The sequence below is a fragment of the Osmia lignaria genome, chromosome 6 (assembly GCF_051020975.1).
Source record: "Osmia lignaria lignaria isolate PbOS001 chromosome 6, iyOsmLign1, whole genome shotgun sequence".
NCBI lineage: Eukaryota > Metazoa > Arthropoda > Insecta > Hymenoptera > Megachilidae > Osmia > Osmia lignaria.
The window spans coordinates 4,450,157-4,465,276 of record NC_135037.1 but is presented as its reverse complement, the minus strand read 5'-3'; the positions used below and the strand labels follow the sequence as shown (position 1 = coordinate 4,465,276).

Genomic DNA, 15,120 nt, shown 5'->3' with positions numbered 1-15,120 from the left:
TCGATTCTGCTCGTCAAACGTTTAATTAACGAGTAAAATACGCGTGAAATAGCTTGCTAGACTTGTTTCGGTTTCGAAAACTCGATTTTATAACGCGCGATCGTGGATCCTCGATCGAGACAATGGATCCGATAGGTTCGATCGTTTGTCCTCGAATCGCGACAAAAGCGAGTGGATCGTTTGTTAGATGGACCGAGACATAAATCGAACGTGAAAATTCTCTATCGCACCACCCAGAGCGCTTGAAATTCCCTGGATGAAAACAAAAGCAACTAATGTTTGAGCAGACGAGAAAACACAGCTTTGGAATTCTTTGATTGAAATCTGCCGCGTTTGACGAAACACGATATCGACATATACACTGTGATTTTAATCGATTAATGAAAAACTGATCGATAAATCGTTGCTATTTTTTATGCATCTCATGATAGTAAAATCAATTTCGAAATATTTTGTATAACGTTTTAATTTTATCAAAAAATTTTCTTTTCAGGCATTTATTGCAGTATTTTTAAAAAATTACCTACACCTGTGTTCAAATGATTGAATAATCAACATATGTATGTTTCTCCATGTTTTCTTTTTTTTAAATTATTTTCCAGGTATTAATAAAAATTGTTCTATTTGAAATTACAATGATAAAGCGAGCATTGAGTACCGCAATAATTATTGCACTTTCGCTTTCACGTTCAAATCATGAATCATGCAATCGTAGAAATGTGTGCACATTTTTACGCATATTTCGACACGAATTCTAACGCAGAAACTGTGGGGGTTATTTTCACTCTTAAATATCGAAAAAATATTCAGCTACACGTTTCGCGTAAACTGTAAACTGTAAAATACCAGTTGCATAGTCAGAAATTCAAAGCGAAAAATCGGACTACCGTTTAGACACTTTAGGATGCATTCATGTTGTATTTTATTTTATTTTTTCCCTTTGTATCCTTTTGTTTTTTAAAAAGAAGTTTTATGACAATTATGAATACCTTTTTTACTGAGCTTTTAATTTTTTAAAATAAAAAATACGAATTTTGTTCAATTTGAATGATATTCATTTTTAAATGTTTAATTGAATATCATTTAATTCAACTTAATATTAATATTGAACAACAAAGGATTATTAAAATTATAATTTTGATGTTATAATATTACAATGTTTATCAGGACCGAATTAAGATTTCTGAGGCCATGGGAGCCCTCTAGTTCAAAGAATTAGTCAGGTCTGGCATACCTAAATCACCCAAACGGTAAATGAAATTACAAGAAAAGTATATTTTACGAGCTGGCTCGTAGAACGGTAGCCATTTCTAAACAGTACCGTAAAGTAGTAAACATTCTAAGCAAAACGGGCTAGGAAAAAAGAGAAAGCAGGGTGCACTCATAGTCTGCCTTGTATAACTTTGCTACTCGAAGCTGTCAGGAAAGAAAGGATAGCTTGGACATGTCGAAATGTTTCCTGGAAACTTGTCGCACGTGTTGGTCCTTCGACAGGAAACAGCAAGATAACCCTACTGGCCACTGTGTAAGCTTAATTGCCAGTCTCGTGTAGAAAAGCCTCTCGTGACGGATTCTACACACGTGTAGGAAGTATACGTTTTCTCGTTTCGGGGAAAACAGATGATCCGAGAGAAATTTGATGAAAATTGCTCCGGTCACTTGGATTTTCAGAGAACTTATTAACTTCTCTCAATGTGATCAAGAAAAATATAATTTTAAGAAAACTACTCATATATAAAATTTGGAATAATTTTAAAATATCTTTAGTGCTCTAAGTTCCTTTTTAAGAGAATAATTCATTATTTGAAAATTCATTATACTGCAACAAGAAATTATTTTATGATGCTAAGATAATTAAAATAATTTTTGCAGCAATTTTCTTCAATAATTTCAGATATTTGTAGTCTTTTTGTATGGGGATAACAACTCTAAATTTTACAAATCCCTTTTCTTAATAATTATTAATTATTATAAAAGTAAACAGTAAATAAATATCAGCTGATTTCTTATATTTTTTCAGAATTGTAGACCAATCATTAAGGGTAGAAAAAAATTAATTATTTAAAAAAAATACCTACTACTCCTTTAGGAAAAAGAAAACAAATTGATTTCATATAAAATCTATCCATTCAAAAATTTGCTCGTCTAATTTTAAGGAAAGGCTCATTGTATCCGACAATACTTTGGACCGGATCTGTCCAATTTTTTCCGAACGATCCCTAAAATATCGAACGACTCGAACGTTCATATAAGTTCGGGAACCCACTTGAATCTACCCGAATTTTTTCCGAGCCAACAGAAGCCCGTAATTTCAGGAACCCTCACACTGTAACTTCGTATCACGATTGATCTGTTTCTGCTCTTCAAAAATGATTCCAACAAAAAGAACTTTGAAAGAGACACAATCTCCCAAGTATAATCGACAATTTACGTCAACGATTCTGGTCTCTTGACGCGTTCTATGACCGAGTTAATTTTATCAGCCTTCGAACTCGATTAATTTCGTCGCTGCTCGAATCATCCAATTGCGGGGGCACCGTCTCAGCTTCGACGATCCCTAATATTCGTAATTGCGCGATCGTTGGAAATTGGTGTAACGAGAGAAATATTCACGTGGCATTTCCGACCCGTCGCAAATTGCCTCTGCCTCGAAATGATACGCGTGTTACGCAACCAGCTTCTCAGCCCACGTAATTAAGCTGGTGCAGTATCGACCTGGATACGTACATATATACTAAAGCCTCAAAAATTCGTTTCTTCATAATCTGGGGAATTATACGAAATCGATGCTGGCTTTAACGAAGCCAAGAGAAGGTACTGTGAAGTAGACATACTAGTCTTTCTTAAGAAAAAGACAATTTCAAGGAAAGAGACTCTAACATTAAAAAATTATGATAAATATGATATGATTCCAATCCGAATTTTATTTTACTTTTATATATTTTATTGTTTAAATAAATATTATTCAAATTGCAAATTACTATGTTGTTTATTTTCAATAGTTGCCAATTAAAAATGATAATGTGTAGTCAAATAAACTAAAAAAAGATATAATGGACACATGTGACACATTGCTCCACAGAGAATGAAAAACATTCACTGTGATGTATGCGTCCCACAAGGGTTGAAAGGGTTATTGTTTTGATAAATGAGTACTGCATCGAACCCATCACTCGTTGCATTTGTAACTACATAAATAACTCAACTCGCTTTGAAATGAATATTCCTCTCGTGCAAACCAGGTATAATAATTCTCGAGTAGTGGGATTTCCTTTGCCTATGTTACCTTTTACCTTATGGCTCTCGAAAAGGCAATGCGTTTTGGAAAAACCGTGTCATAAATTATTCTAGGCTAAACATCTGAATCGTCATAGTAAATTTTCCCTCGAGACTATTACGCCAATAGGTAAATAGCAATGTTTATTTTGCAGAATAAGTAAGTACGTTAACAGTTTGCATTTCATACTGGTATTAAATGTATTTTTGGTTCATTTCAATGATAGAAACGAATAGAAGTTTTATCTACAAAAGTAAAATTAGTAGTTGGAAACTAAGGATTACGCGTCACGAGATAGTTTCGTGCGCTCATTGTTTCGCGAAATAATTCCTTATTTGCATATTAACGCGCGTGGTATTGTTTTCTAGTTAATTTCTATTTCACTTGTTTTCTTGTTTTCGAATTTTGCAGTGAACATTACACTTGGAATATAATTCGGAAATTTATATTCAGGGTCAAATGTTCCCTATGAATTAATGAGAAATAGATATTACAGAAAATTTTAACAGTAAGATAAGAAATGGAAATTTTATTAATACATTAATTTGCTAAGTTAATTATATTTGAATGGCATCTATATTTCCACTTTCAATATGACTACCACATTCATATTATTAGAAATGATACTTGACCCGAATAATTCCGATCCGATATTTTCGGATTCTCAAATGCCTTTAGTAACAGATCAAATCTATTCAAAATAGAAATCTTATGCAACAATATTTCCAACAGCTGCTGCGTGACAATCAACAGGATAAATAAATCTGAATATTGCATACTACAAAGTTAATTTGCAAGAATGGAGAATTGATGAATAAGAGGAACTGTACAGAAGATACAAAAACACGAATATCTCATCAGCGTTCTTGACGAGGCCACTGGTGTTTACCTTCCACGGAAATAATTGCGACAATAATCGTGATCGCTCGACCGGTGTATACCAACCATTAGAATACACCGGTTGCAATTAATTATTGCATCCTGACACGAGGTATTGTTTCTGGCTGGCTGTCCAAGCCGCGTTTCTCCGACGTGTGCTCCACTTGAGAGAAATAAGAGGCCGTGTATTCGCTGGTACGAGGCGAAAAAGCGAGAGAAACGAGGAAGCGAGTCAACGACGTGTAACAAAACGCGCGAGACTAGACAACGCGTTGGAAAACGAACAAACGCATCGACGAGCGTGCTCAGAGGACGAATCGTTTGTTCGCGGACTCGTTTCTATACACGTAACCCTCTTATAACACCTGCTTTACGAATACAATTTTCATATGGCATGATTTAAAAAGTGGAGAAGCATTCGTGTAATTATAATAGGAAACTTTAGACGAAATTAAGTAGCGCTTTCGGTTATTAGTCAGACATTAGAATAGTTAAGTAGTTACTGCAATTTGGTTTAAAAAGAGGTTGAATTATTAATTATTAATTCTTAATTAAAACTTGTATTTTTGAACTTTTCTCATTAAATATTAGTAGAATACGTACAAAAGAATCAATAATTTCGTGTGGCACAAAGTAAAGTTCAGCCAAAAAAAATAAACTCTCAGATTTTGAATTCTAAAATTTTATGGATTTTCTATTTAAATTAGTTTACTTTCAATATCAAAAATTTTTAAAGCATGAATTTTGCTACAATATTCATTTTGTTTTTAGAATAACTTTTCAGCTGCTACACATTTTCAATAGAACTCTGAAGGTCTGCAATTCTTTTTTTTTATCCAGACTTGATGTTAACTTTCTAACCTGTTGATCGTTCACGCGTTCACGAACAAACTGAAAAGCACGTGCAACCAGACAATTTCGATCTCTGCCAGGCATTATCGATATGCAAGACTGCGTTTAAAACGTTACATCCGTTCAACTTGCTAATCAAAGTTTCTATGCATCCTGAACTCCATTCTTGCGAGTCGACTCTCCTAGATAACGGTTCTCTAGCCGTCGCGTTTATTGCATTTCTATCTGCCTATATAACTTTTTATTTGTCCCATCATGTATTCTGAATCATATTCTATCTCATATTTCAATTAAGGAAAATTTCTCAAATTTCTCTCACGATTGTTGATTTAATAAAATATTGTAACAGTAAGATGAACACACGTGAAATTTATCTTACTCGAATAATTTTATTCTAACTTTTAATGAGAAAAGTAAACGCGAAAATGAGAAATTTAATATGTTACAGTCTGTACATTTGATTCTTATTATAGCAAAATACGTAAATTTTATTATTAGAATATCACACTGAGGATTCAAAATAAACTATCTAATCTATATTTATTTATGCAATCTATGCAATACGTTTTATTGCATATCAAGTAGCTATTCTGGGATATAAAAAGTTTGACACAGTTGCATCACACAAAAGTATCGTAAAATCACACCTATGCTATGTTCGTTTCGATTTTATAGTTTGATGAAGATTATTACTCGAATATCTCAAATCATAATGCACAGCTATGAATTATTTTTAGCTCTAACAAATACATATATTGATTTCAGGAATAAATTGACCATTTGATTTACAACAATCTAAAAATTGTATACCCTGCTTGAACCAGAAAAGAAAATTGTGAAAATTCGTAATTTTAGAAATCACAATTATTAATAATTCGTTTGTTATTAAAATTCAGGTATGATACACTAAAGAAGACCTTGATAATATATTTTTTCCAATTCTAATAAGGTGTTAAGAAAACGAACTGTCTCACGAAAATTCGCGTTCTGATCTCACGAAGATTCGCGTTCTGTTGTCAGATTCAAATTTGAACGAATCACTGCAGCAAGCTCGCGTGGCAGAACAATGTCAATTGGGTCAAGGACCAGAAACGAGTGCTTAAAAGTGCAAGTGCACTGTGCACAGCGAAAAGTTCCTGTTGACACACATATTTCTCCGTTAGAGCAAACGAAAAAAACACGGCTAGAAATTGTAATTTAAATTCAAATTTCCATCAGAAAAGAGAATTTAAATTAAAATAGGAGACCGTCTATATGTTATACGTTCGAACATTTTCTATTGTGTTTCTTGTGAGAAAAAAGAAAATGAATAAGACGAGGATACAATGCATTTTTATCGGTGAGTAATAAACTAAGACGTGACTGGGAGGCTCGACTTTGGCTTACGAACATTTTTGTTATGAAAAGAATTATTGAAATGTAGAACTAAATGTATCCCTTTAAATTTATTAGCACGTGGAACAGAATAGAGGAAACAGTATAAAGGGATGTTTTTTGGAGCATTCATAATTTCTCTCTCTTTTTTTTTGAATTCAGATTTTAAGCTGCGGTTTACGTACTGAATTTTGATGACATGGATTATCCATATCTATTCATATTTATATTCAATATACCGCCTACCAATTATAATCTGAAACACGGTAACTTTGCAACAGGGAATTAAAAAAGATATTACATAAGTGTGAAACGTAGTGTTTTTTTTTCATCATGATTAAAATTGGTATTGTTTTCCAGAACCGTTCATCTAAGTGTCCTCCAATTATTCCAGGCAGTGAATACTAATACTTTTAGTAGATTTAACGCGTTAAGTACTATAATTAAAGCAACTATGCCTGGTACATTTAATAATAACGCTTATCAAGGATGCAATTAATTATCAGATAATAATGGTACTTCTCGGTTTTTCATTATGTGCTTAACGTAGTAAAATAATTTTGTGAAAATTACCAAGATGTAGACAACTACGCAATAAGTAGATAATTTAAATTGTATTATATTAATCAAGTAACATGAAAAACTTTTTATAGAAATATTTTAATAGCAAGAAATTTAATTAAAATTGATTCAAATTTAGATAATAAGAAAGTATTAATATTTCATATTTAATGAAAGTTATATGTAATTAAAGTAATAAAAAATTCTATTTCTTGCTAAGCAATTTTCTTTATTAATATCTTCTCAAAAAATCGTGTTCTTAGAATCAATAAATCTATCATAAAAGTAATTTATGAAAACCCTTTATGCATACCCCTAAGATTAACCCCTTGCTTCGTAAACTTTCTTAGCTATCTAGTATTCAAGAATTAATTATTTATACCTAAATTACAAGGGCAGGCAAAAATGCTGAAAGCCCTTTTACGAGGATTTCAATCTCACCAGCTATATATTTGAAACTTTAATTAACCCGAGCATATTTGAGCAGTTATAACATCGCTCAGTTTCACTCTGATTCGAAAATTTGTTATCGAAAAATCAGAAACAAACTCGATACGTACTCTCTGTTTTCACAGTTTAATCCGAGATTCGTTTTCAAATACGGTGCGCAGCTTGGTGCTGGGTCTGGTATCAGGCTATTAATTACGAAGCGATTGATACGCGAACGAAGCGTGCATCTCTTCAATTTAGATTATTTCATCGAGTGTATGCGCATTCAGCGTTTCGATAAAATCACACGGGATCAAAGGATTTCATTCCAGAAATCTATCAGTGATTTGGAAACGAGGTGAAATAATATTCATCCCTTGCTTTTGTTTATGTCTTTCAGTTCTCGAATTACCAGCAAAAATAACACGTCAAAACTATCAGCTTTCTCAAAAGTGAAAACTGTCATGGAATATAAAATGAATTTTTGAGAACCTAACTCAGGAATGCAAACAAGAACTGTATTGTTTATGTAGATAAAAATGTTGCAATTAGACAGTCTGAGACACCTTCAAGAGAAAGTTAAAAGACACTCTTAACCCTTTCACTAGGATTTTTGTTAAGAAAAAATATTTTGAAAATTTTTGGTTTTGATTTTAAAGCATTAATTTTACATATTACTAAATTTGAAATAGTTAATAATTTTTAATCTAATGATAAAATAAATAATATTTGAAAGAATATTGCAAAATTACTGTAGAAACCTTGGGATTCTATTATTAACAAAAATTAGATTCCTATTTATGAAATTTTTAATTTTGTATTGAGAGAATTTATTTTTAATTTATTTACAAGAAACTAAGATCATAATCCTCGAATATAATTCCTATTTACATATTTATTTACTGGCGATCCTTCAATATGAAATTATCAATCAAATTCTAATTTCATAAATATCAATTAAAAATCGAAAAGTAACCACAAGAAATTATGTCGGACTCACCAAAGATGTCTGTCAAGAGAAACCTCTGTTGAAAATAATATAATCTCATGATCACGCCGATTAACCCTCTGCACACAACGATTCAAGTGTAAACAAACAATGACCCCGTTTCGCGTCTCCTTTTAATCGCAGCACCGTTCGAGGCCTCAATTACCGCGGAAAGCATTTGCACGATACCGCAACGCCCTCTATAAGCAGGCGCATAATCAAGCGGATTCAAAGTCGAAGCGCGTCTTGATGCGCAGAAATACTCTCGCGTAAGGGTTAATCATCGTAAAATCATCCTGACACGATGCCGTCGTAGCCGTGGTAAATATAATCTGCAACGACGATCGATCAACCTGGTTCACGGATCGTCAATGCATCAGATGCGTCCAACCGGTCAAATAACCTCTTCGTCGCAGCTGCTCCGGGTAATCCACAGATGATTGCACTTCGACACGGGAAAAACAAACACACCGCGGATCGAATCGAGTCAACAAACCGCGAGGACTGACGATTCGCCGCGCGATCACCGTGAAATTCGTTGGTTAAACACGTGGGGGAACGTGTATGTGGCACGCACAACGAGACACATCGACCGGGAAGATCCACAAACGTCACACAATTCTCACCCCGAACCACGCGCCGCGACGACCGAAACTATACTGCCACTCCCGCGCTGCCGCTTATTACTCGACCCTCGCCGCGCATGCGCACTCTGCCGGCTGACGCGCGTACCAATCACCGAATTCTTCGTGGGCCTCAATTTTGAATTTCCTTTTCGATATTGCCGCTTTTTTTTATAATATTAATTTTAAATATAAAAATTTACAATATTTCATGTTTTATTTATTATTTAGGTCGATACCTTTTTATGAGTGTTATAATAATGATTATCTTCTGTAAATGGAAAATCAGAACTATTTTTTAATTAATAAGAATTTTTGAATAATTTTTAATTTATTTCTGAATGATATTGTTTTTGTAATATCAAATATCTTTTTTTGTTATAATGTAGGTAACTGTTAATCAATTTTCAAAGATCAATTTTCCTTTATTTTATATGATATATCTTGAATATATTTAATGATATTTAAAACACAGAATATATTAAACTATTCTTAACTTTTTTAAACAATAACGGCCTCAGTAAAATAGTTTATAACTCTTTAGAACAAAAATCGTACAATAATTATAAAAACTTTGGAAAATGTTCAAAATTCAATATTAAATGATTGCTGTTTCCTTTTTAATTTCTAACAAATCCATTTGAAGAGTAATTATACAATACACGATCAAGGTAATGTTACTTATGACCTCGTACAACAATACATTGAACTCGTTCAAAAAAACGAAATTGACCGATTAACAAGACCTTGATGCCACTATCACCCCCATAATGTTCAAAGCACATTAACCCAGACGACACGATAGAAGACAATCGTTAGTTCCTCATCCCAAAAACGACCTACAATTTGAAACGACTGAAATATTAATTTCGAATAGCAAATCCAGCGTCTCTTTTCAATATCCAACAAAATTTAATAACTCACTGTAACATAAAAGTAAGTTCGAGTGGAGGTAGTTCGATGCAGTTAGGAAATTAAAAAAAGGATAGAAGACAAGGGAAAACGGTGATTCTGCTGTCGGTGGGGGAAGGTAGGGCCACGTTCCGCCTTGCTACGGAAACGAGTAAATTTTCCAGTGCAAATAAAACTTCCAGCAAAAGGGTCCGCGCGTCGATTAAACCCGGCGGAGGGGAAAAATGAAACACGTAAAAGCCTTCCGCGACGCTGTTTGCTTTTCCCGTTTCGACCTTTCCTCCCTGGCGTGCGAACGAAAAACAGAGGAAAACGTACGTTTCCAGCGGCTCGCACCGATACACCGTTGCTCTTAGGCAAGGTGCAATTAAAAAAGTGATTAACCGCGAGGATGCGCCATCGCGTTAAGAAGTTCTATCCAAGGCCGTTCTAACGTTACCGCTTTCAATTCCCTAACAAAGAAACTCGATTGCACTCCCATGCTGTATACCATTCGAACAGACTTTTAAAATAAAGTTCTTATGCTTATAATTGTACTCTTGAAGTAATTGAAACACCCTCTTTCTTTTTTGGAATAATTAAGTGACACTAGGGTGCTTGAGGGTAGAGGAAAATACTCGTATTCTTTTTTTTCTTACTTTTCGAGCAGAATATTGTTAATTTTGGATATAATAATTAGTAAAATTATAATTTGGACAGTCAGAAGCGGATTAAAACTTCTGGGACCCCGGTTCTAACAAACCTTTAAAATTTATTTTAAATAAAATTAAATAATATTTAATCGTTAAGAAAGAGGGCAATAGTGAAAAAAAATTTCATTCAATATTTTTTAATTTTAAATGGGAGACTTAGAAGAGGGCTCAGGGTTGTACTCCCCCATAGACTCTCCCTCTCTTTAATTCTACACGGTGGGCAGTGAAATATTTTAAAAAATAAATTGAATAATTCTTGAAATGATTAGATAAGAAATGATATAATAGATGGATCAATATAACCATAAGGCGAAGAATGAATTGAAGTGAAGCGATGGGTGAAGTTGCCCTTGCTATTCTGAACGGCTCAATTATTTCGAGTCTCACGGTTTCCTCAAGGCCGTGAATACGAACGAAATGAAATTCTTTCGAGCCACATTTCATTAAAAGGCATCAAGAATGCTCTGTGCTGTGCAAATGAAATTGCAATTATGCATGCACCGTAACTTACAAACGCGGGAAAGCAGCCGGTGGCTTACCCGCTTTTAAATCACTCGCGTTTCATTCAAATGTTTCATATATCTTTGTTTACTTTGTCGTAACTTTTCAACTACTTTCACGAAAGGACAAATAAACTTCCTTCTTCTATGCATTATCGGATGAAATGAAAAAAAATTTCATTTAATATCGTTGGAAAAATGATGCTCCTGGATTTCATTTAGAAACGAAATATCATCCGCAGAAATCCACGAATATTAGAAAGAAGTTTATAATAATGACAGCAATTTATTAATGCATTCCAATAAAATAAAAATATTTAATAAATGTTGCATTATATCGTAAAGTAAAAAGCTTCGTTAATTAAGTACAAAATTTGCATCCTTTAATAAAAAAAGCTCATTTCTAAAAAAATGAACAACAACACGGATTATAATGTAACCAACAGGAAGTCATATTTCCAACACCTACAAAGGAGACGCCCAGAGCTACAAGGAGTCTTGGAAAAGTCAAAGGTAATGCTTTTCAACGAAGATGATGCATAGATAATATTACAGATTAAAGTGCATCGTAAATCCTGTTCCAGGATTAAAGCTGCTTCTTTATCAACAATAAACAATATTATACCTTCTTTCAAAACAAATAATAAAACACCTTCGTGATCGTGACTATAATATTTCTATACCTTAGAGCAGTGATTTTCAACTAATATGTACTACAAAATATGTAAATATTCTGATTTTTCTAGCAGCCAAAATTAAACCCAAAATTCCACCAAATCCTCATTTTCTTTTAAATAAAATGGAAATTTTAAAGATGAGGATTTCGTGGAATATTATATATATTTTATTTAAAAGAAAATATATATAAAATTAATTGATGTTTAAGAAAAGTGTTTCAAGATTCTTATGGTATAAATTGTAAATCTGAGTGCATTCACGATGCATCCACGGTGCACACGAGTGCATAACAAAACTACCAAACACGTTCCTGTTAGAATATCTCACAGAGCAAATATTATCGCAATCACGCCTCTGATTGTTCGGTGCCGAGGCAATCAAACAACCGCGTGTGTTGTCTCGCGAAATTTGCGTTAAGCAATTCATTTTTTTTTTCTTTTTCGCTTTCGGTGGGTCTGAGAAAGCGGGAACAATCTGATCTGAACGGGTGGAAACCAATGAGTTGTCGAAAGATAAGGACGATCGTGAGAAGAAGGAAATTAATTAAGTTCGTCGCGGGTATACGAGCAGTAGGAGAACGGTTTCGATGACCCCATAAAAAAGTTTAACGTAATCTCTACACATGATCATCCAGGAAACTATTAATACTGATTCTTTTTCACGTATCTTATGGTCTGCAGCGGTCATTAAATACTTTCTCCTCTAAATTTCTTTTTATTTAATTACATACTTGAGAGTCTTCGAAACTCCGAGAAAGTTGATAATTTTGATAAATATAAATTAAATTCTCGTACTCTAAAACTCCAGAATTACATCTACGATTCTAATAATATAACAGCATGGCAACAATCGGTAACTCGAGCAGTCTCATTTACTGAGTTTTCACCAGATTTCATAAATCATTGGAGTCTTTGTTCGCGCTACCTTCAACTTGAATTTTTTATTGAATTTTACCGTACTCTCTTTCTCGTATTCTCCCAGCTACAGAACCGTTGCTTTAATTAACGCATAAAATTCAAGTAACATCCGCAATATTAAAGAGAAGAATAAAAATGACGATCAACAAGGAAATGGTATGTTGTTGAATAAAAAGTATCTCGTATTCTGGTATTGTCTGTAACTGTGGCTTGGATGCTATTAAAAATTAACATTTTTAAGTGGAGCAACTAATTTTAAGTGGAAAATTAAAAAAAACGTGAAGATAAAGAATAAGAATTCTATTCTAAAATTTTTATGTGAATCTTTCATTACCATTTCTAGCACAAAATATTTTAGAAAATATTTAAAGCTGCTTAAAATTGCAATCTAATAAAATTCTATTATACCTTAAGTTTGCTTTTTTATATTTTGTAATTTGTATTTTAAATACTAAATTTAATTTTGAGAATTCAACAAAATTATAATAAACTAAAGTGTACTAAAGTAAACAAAATTATTTGCTCTCATCTCATTTATTTACCTATGATAACTTTACTTTTTAAATTTCTTCTCTTAAAATAATATTTTAAGTTATTCTATCCCAACCAATGTGTTTCAATATTAAAAATTGTTCTATATAATATCAGACAATCAGGCTTTCCTGTACCTTCGACAGCCTATTCCTTAGAAAACGTCCTCGGTACCCGCACCGGGTTCCCTCATTAATGAAGGCTTAATTAGCGTGCTTCGCCTTTTTATCCGAACGATAGCCGCTTCCGGTTCCGCTTCCTTGGTCTTCCGCGTCGGGTAAACGAGCGAAGTTGAATCGCTTGGCTATCGTTACTGCCGAGCATTATCCTAGCCAGCTGTAATCACCGCAGGAACTATCGAATCGATTCGACCATCTTAAATGCTGCGCCATTAATGAATTCTACAGTTAAAGACGAAACAGGTGAAACACCATTTAACCATAATACGATTCTAGCAGTTTTTTCATTCATAAGCTTTTATGGAGAGAAATCCTGCTTCTTGTTTCTTCTATTTATTCTCTAATTGAAATCGTCCCTGTTCAATATTTTACCAATTCATTGAATTATTTATATTATGATGGTGAACTGATTAATTTCGAATCCTTTGGTAATTTTCATCCTTTTTGTTCAATTGAAGATTTTTAAAAAATTATTGTAATTCCAATTATTGAAACTTTTTAAATACATACACAGAAGCGCGAGAAAATATTCAAATTTAAAATAGTATAATAGTATAAGTAATAATACTTTGAAATTTTTAGATAATTAAAAAGAAAAATTGTAATAAAACGCATTATTCTAATTTTATTTGCATATTTTATGGATTTCTGTATTTTATATGATATAGTAAAATAAAATAAGAATTAACAATTCTAGATGTTCCATTGTTCTGAAAATTATTTGAAATTTACTCGGAGCAAAGTTTATCTTGTTTTAGAAAAAGTAGAGAATGAGAAAGGAAAGAAAACAAACGGTTGATCGAAATGAATACTGCAATCGCGAAATCTAGTTCCAGATCCAGCGAAAGCTTAAAAGAGATTTTTTTTTTCCTCTAGGGATGTTCTCTCTTTTTGCTTAAGAAAGCCGGTTCTCTTGAACCTACCGATAACAAAAGTTCCATTAGCGGATCCATCTTTACTTTGGCGAAACCACCTCTGCAATCCTTCTTCTCTTCCGTCCGGATAAAAAAGTCACTCGCTCTGAATCCCGTGTAAAAGATCGTGTTTGAACATCTAGAAGATTAATAAAAGCGAAAAAGACACTCGCTCTGATCCTACAAAGACCTTTTCGCTTATCTATTAAGCGAACAACACACGTATATATCTATGTCGTTTTAAAGCAATGCAATTTACTCTGAGGTGGGCCAAGTCTCTTAACTTTGTCAACAATGTCAAGTGTTAGAATTTTAGAATTTTAGAATTTTAGAATTTTAGAAACTTACACCTTTCACATATTGAAATTTTGGAATTTTACTACTATGGTAAATATGTTAATTGGAAATTGTTTCATATAAAAGGAAAAAAGGAAAATTACCTACATTGTCTAAAGAGATTTATGTTGCAAAATTTGTTGGTTTGTTTGGCAATGGAATGTTAAGAATGAAACAAGCAATTACCCGGTTAATGGACACAATGAAGAATTGTGTGTACGTTATGGTGTTCCTTTCACGCCATACTGTTAGTCTGGTAATTTATATGGTATCTGCCTATACGGGCGGATAAGATGATACAAGCAGGTGCGAACAGAAGCTATGCTTGTGAAGTAAAAATCATGCAGGTACCTACAGTGTTATTCAAGTAGACCGTAATTCATAGCATAAAACGATTATACTTTGCAAAATATGTTATAGAATACTATTAAAAATTTTCAAAATATTATCAAAAAATAACAAGAAATTAAATTTAAAT

At 33.0% G+C, this 15,120-nt stretch overlaps 1 protein-coding gene across 18 annotated transcripts in view; it reads right to left on the bottom strand.

Moving 5' to 3' along the window:
- The window catches only part of LOC117601648 (rap guanine nucleotide exchange factor 2), a 159,980-nt gene that overhangs the window by 70,400 nt on the left and 74,460 nt on the right, over positions 1-15,120 (bottom strand). For 5 of the 18 annotated variants that reach the window (XR_013062311.1, XR_004580759.2, XR_004580760.2 and 2 more), the window contains exon 1: positions 8,764-9,020. The exons of 5 other annotated variants lie outside the window; for them this stretch is intronic. The gene's annotated coding sequence lies outside the window, so the exon portion shown is untranslated. Of the gene's footprint in view, positions 1-8,372; positions 9,025-15,120 lie in introns of those variants that run through there. 8 more of the 18 variants (XM_034318669.2, XM_034318675.2, XM_034318676.2 and 5 more) reach the window with 5 other exon arrangements.